Source organism: Falco biarmicus, chromosome Z, assembly GCF_023638135.1.
Source record: "Falco biarmicus isolate bFalBia1 chromosome Z, bFalBia1.pri, whole genome shotgun sequence".
Classification (NCBI taxonomy): Eukaryota; Metazoa; Chordata; class Aves; order Falconiformes; family Falconidae; genus Falco; species Falco biarmicus.
This window is the reverse complement of record NC_079311.1, coordinates 30,646,387-30,662,685: the sequence shown is the minus strand read 5'-3', so window position 1 is coordinate 30,662,685 and position 16,299 is coordinate 30,646,387.

Here is a 16,299-nt window from a genome sequence, read left to right as displayed (position 1 = left end):
GATTAGGGGAGATGACACAGAAAGCTCTGGATGGTTTGATGTTGTTTGTTCTGCATCTCTTGAAACTGCCTGCCCAAGGTGGGGTGCAGTGAGACCGCAGCATGCTGCACGCCTATAATTATGGTAGTGGACAAGGGGGGCACATTCTGGCAGTGCTTTAAAACCTTTTTTCACCCATCTGTAAAACAGCATTGGTAATGACTGCCTCAGACAGGAGGTTGCATAAAGCTGTGGTGTTAGATTGCAGTCTCTGTCATGTGTGTTATGATTTCTGTAGGAAATGCCATGCTGCTTTCCCTGGAGCAATTTTGTGATTGAGAGATGGTAATTGTTGGCCTACAGTTTGATTCTTGAACAGCTCTGAACCACAGCAGCCCAGTGTTTGCAAGAAGAGATCACACGTGTTGGGGAACCATTTTGGCCCAAACATGCTTGCAACTTTTCAAGGTACAGATATGAGTTAAGACAAAGAAATGTTTCTGACTTAAAGGGCCACTTTGACAACATTCAGAATTCATTGACTGTGAGGGAGTGGAGACCTGCACTTTATCTGTATTTGAAAAGGAACCATGAGAATATAGTGCCATTCAGCAGCCTCCTTTGTATTATCATCACTGGGAGAGTATGGAAGAATACAGACTTAGAAACACATTAAACAATGATGTGAAGTATATTGTTTTATGCCTTTTTGTTCCACTTGCCAAACTTCCCGAGTATGTAATAAAATGACTTGGACACTACCCTGCTACATGATGTGTAGATAACATGCAGTTTGGTTAGCTCATGCAATGTAAATATAGCTTTCAACAGATATTTTAGTGGCTAGCACTCTAGCCAATTATTTCTCAATTAAATGCCAGCTGCAGCAAATTTTCTTCATGTGAATTCATGAATTAACTGTAAGAATACCAGCACACACTGCAAAATGCCATTTGCCATGTTCCTTGCTAAATAGGACATTGCTAAATTGGACATTGCTAAATTGGACTAATTAATGCAAGTGTTTTCCACTTGCGTCTTGTAGAGTCTGTTTTATTGGGTTACCACCTAGGCATTACTAGAGTGAAACAAACCAAAAATATCTCTTTATTGTCACCCATGCTGGGAACATTCAGGACCCAGGTTCATCTCCATCCTATTCCTTACTCAGGGTTAACCTTTGTCCACAGAGCAATCAGGACAGGCCATAAATTGGGTTCATTCCCACAGCAATGTAGGTTCCCTGACCTCAGATGGGGATTTTCACAGCTTGGATGGACAGAACACTTTAGTTCTGCTGTGGGTTGGGAAGGAGGTGACAGTGCCTTTCGTCTACTTCCATCCCTTGGGAAGCCCAGCTGAAGATAGATCAATGGATCCCCACACTTGCCTCTACCTGATATTTGGGATTATGTATTAAATAAAAACTCCAGAAAAATAAATTCTTGCTGCTTTGAAAGACCCCATCTTGCATGATATGTGTGATCCAGCTGTCTTTGGAGTTAAAAGTCATGCGATGCCCTCACTGTACATTCCTTGTAGCTGATGAGAAGTATCAGCTCAGCTCCAATATGGACTTACGCAAAGTATGTTTCTTATTGCTTGGGTAAAAAGATTAGGTTTGTCTCTGAGGAATGATTTTTAAAGGTTACTTTAATGTCAAAATAACAATTTTGATTTCCTAGTAATAAAATTTTCAGTCTTTGGCAGATTCTTTTAGTTAAAATAAAAGGTGACATTTTAAAAGCAATCTGCTGTTTTGGCTAGCTAAGACATTTTCTGCTTGCATGCTTATCCATATCCATATCCATATCCATACCCATATCCATATCTTAGTAGCATAGTGCTCTATGCTACTTTTGCAGTTGCAGCCCTGACTCAGAATTGGATACTCTCCTTGTGCTAGACATATGCACACACCTGGCACCTTTCCCTGCTGCTGGAAATTTCACATGTAAATTCAGAAAGCCTAGGAAGAGGCATGAGGAGAAATGGAGAGTGAAAGGCTTGCATCAGACCATGTGGCAGATCAGTAACTGAATTTGGACTAGATCCTAGAGCTCTTACACCTCTATCCAGTGTGCTAGCTACTTGACCCCTGGCCAGACTGTGTGAGAATGCATTTCAGTCACTACTGAATTAGAAAATTTATTTCCTGTCTCAAAAAATGTTGTGATGGTATAGTTAATAGAGTCACTTCCATTACGTTTTTCAAAACAAAGGGTTGATTTCCAGTTTTGTTAATTTTTGCCTATAGACTGGAAGAGGTATGTACTAGCATAACTTAGCAGAGTCATGTGGTCTAAAATGTCATTGCTGGGACTTGGCTTATCACTGGAGCTCCAAGGACTCTGGGTGAGAGTACAACCCTCCTCTCTGAAAACATCCATTCACACAGTTAGGGCCAGTTCCCAGTCTGTAGAATTTGAATTATGCATAAAGGAACCAGAGCAAAAATTTCTCTCTCTTTTCTGTGAAGATATATTTGTTGGCTTAATAGATTTCCTGAAACAATAAGCAATTACTCAGTGTTTGTTATCTTACATTCCTTAAATGGACTACTTCTGTTTCTTTATTTCATGCTTAGGAGCACTGAAAATCCTCTTTGTTTACCTTTTACTATCTTTTAATTCATTCTCTATGGTGGCTACTTTGAATTGCGAGTGATTTGGTGGAGCAGGAAAAGAAAATCTTGCCAGTGTCCAACTTGCCTTTCTAGACATGCTAAGGTACAAGCAGATTTACCCCATCGCTCCTGCAGGCTTTGTATGTGCTTTATGTGCATGTGCAATTTTCCGGTTTGTACGCACACACATATCAAATAGATAAGCCTGCGCAAACATGATTGCTGAAAGCTGGTCCAGGATATACCCTGAGTGAGGTTTGCTATTGAATAAATAATTGTATGGTGATAATAAGAGGATCTACACAAAGATTTCTTTTTTAAAGCTTCCATTTCATTTCCTCCTCTGCTTATCTATTACAGAGACAGGGAAGTAAGGCAGAAACTACTGTCATTTTCCCTCTGGCCTGTGACAGGAAATTGATCCCCTAAATGGATTTCTCAACCTAGTGATAAGAACACCTCTAATCTCATGTCCTTAAGAAACCAGTATTACTCAGCTTCAGAGGAAAATGGACATATTCTTTTTTTCACAAGATCCAAGTCATTATCAGACCAATGGACACATACAACTTCCAGCACATGTGAAAGGCTAGGAAGAATGGAAAACCTGGTAGAGATCAAAATTACTCCTGTGCTGCTTTCATCAGCTTTTTCTAGTGATTTGTTGTAGCTACATGCTTTTCCATAACTCAGACCATGTAATAATCTACTTTGCAGACCAGACATTACATAGCTCTTCTTCAGAGCAAGAGGGTTCAACCTTTGCCATTTCCCCACATCTGTATGAATCTGTCGTTAGAATAGTCCAATTTTGACACCTCTTTCTTTAGCAAGGCTTATTGGAAGATCTTCAGGAAGATGTTTGGCAACAGCGCCATTTCTGATCCCTTACTGAACACACTGAGTGATATATGCCATGTATCCAAGCCCATTGTTCTTGAGCTGTTTTCTGTTAAACAGTTCTTCTGTTGCAAGGAAACATCTTTAGAGCTCCTGTCAGGCAGGAGCCCAGAACTACCTGTATTGTGGAGTATGCACATCTTTGTCCATGCTGTCTGTCTTGGCTTAACTGTGACTGTGCTCCTCAAGTCCAGCTAAATATTCCCAGCAAGTATGTACATGAGCTATTCACAACCACAATAACCCTAAGATAGCTGGTAATGCACGCGTCTCAAGTGCTTAATACCTCTTGCCCCTGGGCTAGAACTGATCAGTGTCTTGTCTTGGAGCTGAGCAGCAAAGGAAAAGCAAAGCAAGGAATATCTGGGTCTCTTCTGCTGGAGAGCACAAGGACATAAGCATTACTAGGCAATCTTTCCCCTAACGCACTGCAGCCTTGGAATGAGGGCTGTCCAGCATGAAGCTGGTTCTGCATGAAGCTGGAACCAGTTGAGAGAGCCAGCTTTCTGGGACCTGTGCTGCAGAGGGCAAGCTTGGAAAGGAGCTGCCTGTTCTGTCTAGGTCTGCCAACATCTGCATCTACACCTCTCTAATCTCCCATCAGAGTCTGCAGGAGGAATCTGCACCTCTCTAGAGTGCTGTGATTCAGCTCATGTTAACAATCAAAACATGTCAGAATAGTCATGATCTGAATGCTTCTGCCTGATGGGAAAAATTCCCATCTAGGTCAGAGCTCCTTCTGGGTGCAGAAGATGTTGAAAGTTGGGATTGATGAGTCAGCCCTCATGGGTGGTATACAATAGACAGTGTTTCAAATGGGGGCAGCTAGTTTCTGGCATCCTTATCTGAATGACAGCTTTTCATCAGTCATCCTACTGCTCTGAAGGCCAGCTTCAGCAATGAGTAGGCTTTGTATGGTGCTGATGCTGGATAAAAGCCTTTCCATGTCCCCTTGGGTATATACAAAGGAGGTAGTTCTGCTGTGCCTCTTGCTGTATGGCGTGCAGTTATGGTAAGTGCCAACAGCTGGAGACAGCGTGTCAAAGATCCCGAGACATCTCCCACCCTGCAGCAGGGCAAGTGCCTGTGAGCAGTGCCTGTGCACAAGGTGTCTGCTATCACGGAAAAGGGGTGGAACTGCTTGGCTGACAGTGGAACTGCTATTGGGGACATCAGGAGATATGGTACCCCTCCTGCCATAAAGATGACACTGATTCTTCTCCTTTACTGTCAACCCATATTTATGGGGTGTGTTTCTGACCCCTTGTCTAATACTGCATATATTGCTTCTGACACTTTCCCTCACCAGGGCTCCAATTCTCATCTTGGTATGTTACTGCATGCATTGTAAACCAGTGCCTTGTGCTCCTGTCACATGTGATTGCTTTTCTGTGTGGCAGAATAGTAGCCAGAAGGGTGGTTTCCGATGTGACAAGTGCACACAATAAGACTTGGACTCTGTAACAAGCAACTGTGCCTTACCAGGATCTCCATATAATATATATTATTATTATTTCTTTATTTACCTATCATTGTCATGAATCTACTTAGTAAAGAGACTCTTACGCTGCAGATACTTTCTAAAAAAATCTTTTTTCTGGCACCTAAATGGGATTTTTAATGTTCTCTTACTGAAATAGCTTGCATCTCTAGGAACTGATCACAACACCACTACTATCTTTGCTAAACCTCAGGTAGCAACAGTACTGCTTTCTTCAATGCATCAGCAGTACATAAGTCTTGCTGACATCACTCTGGGGTGAATTTTGCCCAAGAGGTCAAGAGTAGACTGACACAACTGGTTGGCTGCATGTACTCTTGTAGCACCTCGTTCTGCTGCCAGACAGCGAATCTCATCTCATCACCACAGGTACTTGTATTGAACAGAAAAACATAATTGCATTTGAAGACAAGATAGGACTGGTAAGTACAGACGGACATGGCATCACAGGAAGTAGCAGGTAATTTTTATTAGCATTGTAGAGACTTCTTGTGACTCATGTTTTTCTGTAGCCTGTGGCAAGTTTTAAAGGAGGCATTTGTAGGAGAATGAGGGGATGTTGGATGTATGTAAGGAACCCTTTTGGGTGTGAGGGGCTGAGGTGCCTTATGGAAAATCACTTTTGTGGGAATGCAGCCTGGTGCCTTAGGTGTGACTCCTGCCATGGCACAGAAGAGGCTTTTAAACAAAGGCAAACACCTTGGTTCTGAGCATGGTAGAAAGCAATGAAGTGAGTTGGTGACAGCTTCTGTAACAGAGGTATTATTATTCTAGTTTGTGGCAGCTGATGAGCTGGATCTGTGCATGGCACTGCAAAATATCCTTTTGGAGATGTTGCTTTTCTTCCAGTGATGTATGCAGAAGATGTAAGCACAAAATCAAACCAAGTTTTGTAATTGTTTATGCGACTTTGACCATTTGAAGGTTGGGACAGGGAGGAAGTGTTACAAGTTGCACAGCTCCTGAAGACAAGAGGTTTTGTTCTCTTTCACACTGAATTCCTCTGTCTGTGCTGTACCTGGCATCTTGGCAGACCTGCCAGTAAAAGAGTTAAATTCTAATCTAGCAGGCTGGCAGGTCAGACCAGAGAAGCACAGCTTGAGTCATGAAAGGCAGAACAGACTCTAAAAGAAGATGCCTAGGATAATCTGTGCTAACTTTCTGAAGCTGAAGATAAGCATGATAAAGCCTGTAGAGGAAAACACCCATACCAGAAAATGCAAAAGGAAATAAAAATGCATCTGGATTTCCTGTGCTGTGAAACTGAAGTAGAAAAATGCAGCCTTGGCTAAATTAAATATTTATCAAGACAAATGCAAAGAACATTTCTCGCAGCTTGCAGAAGTCTTTCCTGCAGTTTGAAGAAACCCAATGAGCTGCTGTCCAGAGTCATCTCTGCCCATGACTTTGAGATCATTCTTTTTTTCCCCAGTTTACAAGTGTTCAGCTTGCCAGATTCTTCAGTATTTCAGAGAATACTGAAGTGGCATTATTGAATGGGTCCAGAAACAGTGTTAGAGACATTGAAATGCCAACAGTTATTACAAGAGAAATCAGTCTCTTAGGTGGTATTTCCTGAAAGTGCCTGACAACTCTGTTGCATCTTCTTATCAGACCCAACTCAGAATTAAGAACCAAGAATGAACACCCAGCATGAATATTTCTATTCAAGGATGCAAAACCTTTAACTGTTGCTTCATCTTTCCACAAACTAAATGTCTCTCTTGTGCTAGAGGGAAGAGTACTTCCCTTTAACTATAAGTGGGCAGCATGGCAAGATGGGCTTTACTGTGCGCTTTGGGTTTCCTTTCGTCCTATATGTTTTGATTCTCTCTTTAATACCATTAGGGTCAAGCCACATGAAGTAACAAATGTGACAATACCACAGACTAATGGAGGATGAAGGAGTTCAATGAGTCTTTTTCCTATAACAGAGGGAGGAAGGTTTAGCCAAGTTCATGTGACTTTATGTGGTTGTATTTCTTTCAGGTCCCTTCATGCCTGCCTCTGCATATTCAGGCTTTTCAGTCAAGAACTGATAAGTCTTTCAACAATATTTGCATTTTCTGCAAACTCTCTTATGCCTTGACATATTTATTTATTTCTGGTGATTATCTGCTCTACGTGAAATATTTCTGCCCTGTCACTGTAACCCCTCTGAAGAGAGACTGGGCAAGGAACAACTACAGTCTTCAGGTTTGAGTCTTAGGCCTGCTTCTGCAGTCTGAACTATATGCCATCAGACTGGCCTCCCAGAGCACAGCTCTGCCAGCTGATATAGAAACGCTGCAATGTGAAGGTGAATAGGAAATGAACAAGGACAAAAAGAAAGTCGAAGTGAGGTAGAAAAAATTTCCAAGTAAGATATTGTTTGTGTCTGGCCAGGTGTTACCATTTTAAATTCATTCTGATCTCCCCCTCCAGCTGCCTCTATGACATGGGTCATGTAACTGCACATGCTGTTTGCTGTGCCTCCAGTATCACTTGGAAAGCTATTGAGTACTGAAAAGATTTCCAGGAACTTGTCCTCATCAGAGAGAAAAAAGAAAATGTAGGGCTAAATATAGTACAGTACAGAACTTCCCATGGTCCCACTGTCATTTTAGAGTTAATCCTTAAACTGAAATCAAATTGAAATCAAAGCAGTAGCGTTCCACTTTTTGAGATTTGCATTAAAACAGTAAAGGCTGTGCTTCAGCAAAGCAATATACTTGAAGTTAAATGGGATACTGAGCTCTGCCGAAGCTTTTGTTTTGTTGCTGTCCTTTACTTAGCCTGCACATACTGCAGTACTGTGATAGGATAGTGTCGCACTGCAGTGCACGGTCATCAGCTCTTAATGCAGGCTTCGGAGGCTGCAATGTAAGACTGCAAGGCTACACTGCAGAGCTGCTGAGCTTTTGAAAAGCTGCAGTTACATGTGGTCAAACAAGCAAAATGTTCACTTGTGGGATTAAACCTGTTTTGCTGTCTGTGAGCAGACTGTGTTCTTTGCAAATATTTCTGTAACAGCCAGAGGACTTGAAAATCAATCCTCCCTTTCCTTGTCAGATGGGAGAAAGGGGAGTAGATCTGGCAGGCTTCCTGAGTGCTGCCCCAAAGCAGTTTGCATGCTGCATTGCTTGCAAAAACAATGCAAAAAATGCTGCAGTTTACATTTTATAGTATTGGTGCAAGGGAGGAGAGACCAGCAGCAGCACAGAACAGGGAGCTGACACAGGGTAAGAAATTCCTGCTCAATAGAAGTGCTGAGGGGGTTTTATTCAAATGTCCTGGCTGTGATCAGGAAAATCCAACAGGAATCTGCAAGTTTTCCCTGCATCTTCCTTAAGGCTGGGTGGGGCTGGCACTGTGGGATTGTGATGATGAATAGTTGGTTTGGCAAGATGAGGAGCAGCATAGCTGTCTTTCCAAGATGACCCAATGCTGTCCTTTTCTTCCACACACTCTTGACCACTGCTGGTGGTTCTGAACGGTGAAAACCAGCGCCTCCAAACTAGTTGTTGATCAGAACTACTTGATCACAATAAGGCTCTGTGAGGATGTTTGGTCTGGAGGCTTAAGAGTGGAGGTCATTCTGGGGGAGCCCACTGCTGCAAGAACTGCTTTGAATACCGGCTAACTGCTCTTGTAAGCAAGGTCATAGGATAATGCTCTTATAGCATCTTTGTAGTGTCATGTTCTCTGAAAGCCAGTTCTGTGCCAAGGAGAAATTACTGGAATGTAGTGTTTTATGAGCTGAGATAACCTGGCCTAGGATTGATCTCAGATATTTACAATCTGACAGTGTGCTCCTAATGGAAGACAACACGAAGCATTTTGATATATTTGGATGCCTACATATAAAAACAGCAGGGTCTCTGCCTCTCTGAAAACAGCAGAGGTGGTTCTGTTTTACCAACCAACGAGCAAATTTATCACTCAGCTTTCCCCTGTTGTAGTCCCCACAAGTAATATGATGTGGCTAGACAAGGACTTCTGTCACAGGCATGTATATTCAGATGTAAATAAGCCAAATCAGATACAAATGTGACTCACTTTATACATGAGTATGGATAATTGTGTAAAGCAGAGCTCCTCCTCAAATGGTTGTACAAAGAGTACTGCCATGTAAATGAAAGGAATAGCAAACAGGGGGCTGCCTGTGTTTCTTGGCAGAAATAGGATTCTCCTAGGAAAAAGGTCTGCAGCAGCTCGTGTAACACTGAAGGTCTTGCTAAGAGCCAGAGGTTTGGGACTGCAGAAGTTGGACTATCTCTACCTGAGATCAGAGGATGATTTTGCACACACCCTGTTCCTGTAAACTCTCTGAAATGGCCAGTTCATAGGGCAGGTCCTGTGGCAGATGCATGTTTGATTAGACACAGGAAGGCTGTTCTCAAGTTCTGGTTTGGTTTTTTTTCAGTTAGATAGTAGCAGGGAGCATTACATGTTGGTAGAACCAGAAAAATTCAAGAAATAGGCAGATCCCTTCTGAATACTGTAAACAAATAACAACCTGCATCTTGCCTGCCTTCTCCTGGAAGGGAATGAGAAGGATGATTTAGGGCCTTGCCCATTTCGTTCACACTGTGTGTCAAGGAGTGGTGAAGCTGCCACTATGCCTTTGATGAGCTCTGTGCACAGTGGTTTCAGAGGGTGGGAGACAAACTCTGTCTGCAGAGTGATGATTTCTCCTCTCAAGCCTGCAGAACAAACATTTCTCCAGAAAGCTATTTCTAACATACCCACTCTTTTTCAAGCTAATAAGTGTCAGTCCAGCAATTCTAACACAATGGACAGCTCAAAATAAGACATATGTGCAGCTTCAGCCCAGCATGTCTTGTTTGATTATTGATCACATAACACATTTGGAAGAGATTGTGTCTCTGGTTGTTAAATGTTTCCAAGACATTTCATTTGTGATCCAACGATTGCCAAGAAGAGGAAAAAAAAAAAAATTACCTTGTTGGTATACATTCTTTTGTATTACCTATGTAAGCTTAACGGTGGTCTTAAAGAGAGATGTTAAAAAGTGAGCAAAGCCTGTAGAACATAAACAGTTAGCAATGTTTGCCACATTTTTAAAAATAGCACCAAAACATCCTTAAATAGCAATACATTATCCATGCAGAAAGTGGCATAATACTACAAAGATTTCTATTTTATTGCGATGCAAATCTTCCTTAAGAGAAAACAGAATTAGAAACACATGTCTGACTGACACATGTGGGAGGATGAAAGTCTTTTCATTAATGAACTATAAGACAACAATTACAGGCCCCTCCAATTTACACTTGAACATCAGAATAATTGAGATATCATTTCTAACATACTATTACAAATTCTTATGAATGATACTTTGGGGAAAGTTAATAAAATCAGAAGTTCTAATTGTGATGAAAAGTCAGCAGTTGTGTTCCACAGAGCATGTGCATGAGGTGCCTTTGTCAAAGACATCCCAGGATCGAAAAAGGCTGCTTTGCAGTTCCTTTACAATCCACCAGTGGGATGAGTAGGCTGAAACACTACCTGCAGAAAAGAGAAGGAGAATCAAGATCCTCTGAAAACTATCCTGACTCACTAGAAAGCAACCAAAACCATTCAAACCTGTTGAGTCAAGTCATGAAATTCCCAATGTTTCTTTCATGGCTGGGTTCAGATGCAATAGGACAGATCTGCAATCTCTGTTTCAGAGAGGTTATTTTCTAACTATTGCCCTGGGCACTGGAACAGAAAAAAAAGTAGAGCAAGTTAAAAGGCTAGTTGTGATATTATTACCCTCACAGAAAGTGGAGGGGGGCAGTGGGAAGCAGGGAGTAATTTGACATTATTTTCCTATTATCCATATGCCTGTTTTGGAATATACAGATGGAAACTTGCATCAGATAATTAGATATATAAAATAAATCAGAAGATCAGATTACAGTCTAATGCTGTAATGTATTTTGTTGAAGAGTCATTTCAGTCATTGTATCAATGCAAAAACCCACCAAAGCTGTTTAAAAGTAACTGATCATTATTTTAGCATGTTTGCAGGTGCAAAATTGAAGGGGCTGTTGTGATTCTCGAAGGGTCTAGTTAGAAATGCGAGCATATAAGGATTTTTATCCCTTCCTTGGGACAGATGTCAGATTTTGGGAATATTCAACACGTCTGCAGAGACTTTTCCTTTGAGGATATTGTGATAGGGTGAGGTTGCTATAATCACAGGGGTTTAATGCAAGTTTCTGTGTTGGCTCTTTTGCAAAGAGGTTTGTAATCTTAAGTCCATATTGACATTGCTTTGTTGTTTCTGGCTATTCATGTGTATCTGTTGAAAAGTAGTTGGTTGCAGTGAAAAATTCCCTGGAAGAGAATGGAAGACTTTTGAACTGCTGCGTTGGAGTGCTGCAGTCACTCAGAGGGGAGTGGTTCAGTCTGCCTGAAAAGAAAAAAAATGAAATACAGTTATTTATGAATTATAGCATTCTATATGCCTTTTTTTTTCATATTGTTGTTTGTTGAAAACTACCTTGAAGTCTTGCAGGACTGAAGCCAGCATGCTGGAAAAGTAATCACTCTCAAAACTCTGAGATGGATTCTTCCATGCCATGCCACTGCCATTCTGAAAATTCTTATTCTTCTGTATTTTTTTTCTGTTTACATCCCCCACTTGTTTTTCATAGTCTTATTTTAGCTGCTTGTGTTTAGTGGAAAGAGAGGCCTTGCTATTATTACTGTAGATGAAGAATGCTTTTGTTTTTGTTATTACAAATCACTGTTTCTAGAGTGACAAAGTCTTTGTGGGTTTGTTCTGTTCCTTTGATATGTAAGGGAGCTAGAAAAGCATGTCCTGGCACCCTATCATTCAGTAAAGTGTGGAGTCCCTCAAGATATACTTTGAAGGCTAAGACAGGAGAGTGGCAGGAAAAAAAAATAATTGCTAAGGGAATCCTGCCCAGTAAGGGGAAATTACTTGGGACAAAACAAACTACTTGTTGAAGTGTGGCAGACTGTGTATGAGATATGATTTACTGAAACAACACAAGGTGTGAAAAGGGGCAGAGGCTTTTTTGTGGCTTGGACAGAAAATAATCTTATTTGCTAATTTATTTGTGCATTTAGTTGCTCAAGACTTGCTGTGAGAAAGACTGTGGTAAGAAAAAGCTGGCAAGATACAATTACCACGCTGGGGGGGCTCACAAGGACTTGAAGAAATTGCCTTTGGCATCATATATTGACCACATCAACCCAAAACCATGGGACTGGTGGAGTATTACAGCTCTCTAGCTTTCCACAATGAGCTCAGTCTAAAGAGATAGGAGAAGAGTGAGAAAAGGTGTGAGAAGTTTGGAAGTCATCCTGGACTTCTGAGACCTATGTTCAAGCCTGTTTTATTGTCAGTGGGTAACTTTTGAAAGTCAGTTGACATCTGGTTATTTCTTCATATTTCTTAGAGAGAGCACTCTGAGAGCTTGCAGATAGCACTGGGCAGTCTGCCAGAAGGTCTAGCAGGGTGCTAAGCTCTCAGGTATGCTAAAACACAAGTCCTGTATCTGCTGAACCATCTGACTTGGAGGGCACAAAGACAACGTAGATAACAGACAAGGCTTTCTGGTGCATGCAACTCACTGCCTGTAAGACAAATGAAATTAAACCTGTTGTTGCCTAAACCATGGATAGTTTCTGACCTGCATCTCAGCAGATTATTTACCTACCCTTGCACCAATGTTTGGGGACAGATATTCTTGCTGTTATGGGTATGTACAGTTTTTATACTTAAGAGCAGCAACCCTTATGTTAACATGGTTCTGGTAGCAATTTTTTCTGAGAGATCTTTGGATGTGAAAAGAGAGGGAAGAACAGTCAAAGGAACAGGGATAGGACACTGAGAATGGACATAGAGAATGAAGGGGCCACAAGAAGTGTGAGGAAGTGAAAGCCTCAGAAAAAAAGAACCCAGAGAGAGAATGCCTGGGTTAAAGAAGGGGAGAAACAGAGGAGTTGAGTGAGGGAAGAGAATCCGAGACAGGAGAGAGCAAGAGTATGTCTGGGTGAATATGTACCATGAGAAATCTAGCCGATGGTTCTCAATTCAAAGAAATACACTGACATAGCTAGGGAAAGGGAAGTTTGGCCATGACTTGGAGTGCCTGGGATCTCTCTCTGACTCTTAATTACATTGACCTGCTTTGTGACCTTGGCCAAGTCCTGTAGCCTTCCTGGTTTCATTTCATCCCACCATACACTTGCAGTAGATTTGGGACATGCCAGGCTCCTTATTTCTGTCTGTCACAGTGCTGATTTCAATTTATTAATAACTAGAAAATACAAACGATCTGGACTTTAAAAGAGTAGCTCTGTACAAGTCCCATAGTTACACTGCTAGCTGAACAGCCTGAGTGTGTGACTGAACAGCAATAGCTACAGGGTGTTTCTTTTCTGTGCTGTAAGAAATGTCCAGACACCTAAACTTCTCACCTTAATCAGTTAGCTCCTGCTTGGCTGGTCACTACATAGTAAATAGTTCCAACAAGAACTAGCTGTTGCCCTGCTATTTCCCTTTTCATATATACTCTGTTATCAGACCAGCTCCTCACAAAGAAACACTGTCAGCAGAACTGTCTACCTTTCTTCCAGTATTTGGAAATGAAAGTTTCCTCTTTTATGGTGCTCAAGGAGGAACCTGGTCACTGTGTTGGCTGTTACCCTGCCAATCATGGATAAGAATTTTCTTTCAGTGAGTGCTTGCAAATCCTGAGATGGGACATGTTTGCCAAGGAGTCAAAGATCTCAGAAGAGATGGAAGGAATAGAAAAGAATGACCAAGCCATCCGCTTACTGCTTCTGGGCGGCAGATGAGATGTCAGTATTGCTGCAGTGGGGATGACCAGTGCTGCTCAAAGGAAAAAAAAGGGTCTTCAATCTATACCGTGTAGCAGCATTATGTTTCAGTAAACATGGTTCAGTAAGGTGTTCACTGAGTATTTTATCTGATGTTGCCCTCAACTTAACATAAAAAAACTCTGGTCTAATTAAGGTAATGCTGCCAAACCTTCTCTCAGTTGGTGGTTGCTGCTAAGAAAAGCAGCATTTTTGTATAACTATTAACAATTGCTCAGGTAATTGGTATGAACTTTCAAAATCTTTGCATTCTAGTTTACAAGTTTCCAATGGCTTGGAAACAGAGAACATGTTTATACAGTCAACAGTGGTTGTCAGAAGTTGGTTATTATTTCTAATCTTCTTGAAAGACTATAGAAAGAAATATCTTAAAGTAACAGGGCATGATTATTCACATAGGGCAAAATGTCAAGAGAAAAGAGGCTGCTGGTGGTGATGAATATATTTGGATGCCTTTAAGTTTTTCCACATTTCCAGGAACATCCTGAAGTTCTTCTAGTGTATTCAAAAGGAAAAGTTTGGGCTGGAAATGTTGATTCTATGCTCTGCTGAAAGGAAAGGTAGAGCAAAGCAAATTTTTAATGTAATTGAAAGTACATTAGTTTAATAGTCAATTGATAAAGGAAGAAGGTTTTAATTGGAATAACCTCTATTAGATATTCTTTCCAGTATATGGTTTTAGACAGTTCACTAATCTTACTGTTGGTAGATAGGATTTTATTACATTTATTTCCATTTTTTTTTCATTTATTTAATTCCTTTCTTGTTCATAAAAAAACCCACCATTGTTATTGTGGTTGTAAAGCTATGTAAAAATTTTATTTCTGGTAGAAAAATTACTTGGAAATATACCATTTGCTCATAATGATATTTTTTATGGTAACAAACATTAAAGATGTGTTTTCCTGAAATACTGAAATCGTAAAATCATAGAACAATTTGGATTGCAAGGGACCTTCAAAGGTCATCCAGTCCGATGCACTTGCAATAAGCACAAACATCTTCAACAAGATCAGGTTGCTCAGAGCCCCATCCAACCTGATCTTGAATGTTTTCAGAGATGGAACATCTATCAGCTCTCTGGGCAACCTGTTCCAGATGCCACTCTCATCATAAAAACTGTTTTCCTTACAGCTAACTAAACTATTACCCCTTGTCCTATTGCACAGGGCATATTAAAGAGTCTATCCCCATATAACCCCCTTTTAAGTATTTCCTCACAGCAGAGGTGTTCCATCCCTCTGATAATTTTTGTGGCCATCCTCAGGATGCTCATACAGGTTCATGTTTTTCTTGTACTGAGACATATGGCTTGAAATATTCTTTACATTGTTATTAGACCAACATTTTTAAAACAAGAAAGAAAAGCCAAACACTTTGGGGAAAGTATCATTAGTTGTAGCTTTCTTCCATGTGAGTTAGATCTGTTTGTATGCCAGGTAAGACAAGTGTGTTCTAGTTTGTGTCAGAATGAGTTGGTCTTTTGGGACAGAAGAGTGGAGCAGGTGGCTTCCAGAGGGTGCGTCCAGCTCCCCTCACTCTGATTCCATATTAAATATAAACTGAGGTGCCCAAATTTCTATGTCTGTACCTAAGCAGTGACCAAATTTAGAAAGCACTGGCTAGGACAGCTTTCTTCAGACACTTGAAGCTTTTACCTACTAAACTTCTTCAGGCCTGTGACATGCCCCTTGTTTAATTCAAGTCTTTTTCTAATCTTCCAAGCTGCAGAGATCAGATAAGACTTGCCTTCTTTTTCTGCTGCCTGGTATGAACTTAAAAGAAGAAGGAAATAAAAGGAATCTTGTGTTGATATGTGTTGAATCTTTTGATATTTGGTTACTTTTTGGGGCTCACTCTTCTAGAACAGGAACCCTGATATGGCATTGTAAGATGCTTGAAGGCAGTAAGGCTGTGTTTGGTCACCACCGTGTCTAGGGACTGCAAGCTTTTGAAGGCAAGGCTACTTGTAAGCATCTAAACAAGGGTATGAAAACACAGAGCCATGCTATCACCAAACAGCAGTTTTGCCTTTGCCTCAGAAGAAATCATAGCTAGAAAGGCTGCCAAAGAGTGTCATTGAATGCAGACATGGATTCCAGCTATGCTGAACACAGCTTTCACATGGTAAATTTGTGAGACTGCAGCCCATCTTTACATGCTGCATTCCCCCATCACCTGCTTTATTGCTGTTTTAGAGTTCCTTTATCCACAAGGGACAATGACAACTGACTGGAACCTACAGGGAAACAGCAAAACTATGGCTAGTTACAAATGTCAGTTGGCACGTGTTATAAAAAGAACAAGCTAGGTGCAGGGCATTCCTCTTGCCTTCCCAAATACCCTCATTAAGAATGCTTCCATTATTTAAAAATAAAGTTTTAGTAATGCAGGAGAAGGTTGCCAGCTGAAAACTCTTTTTTCTTAC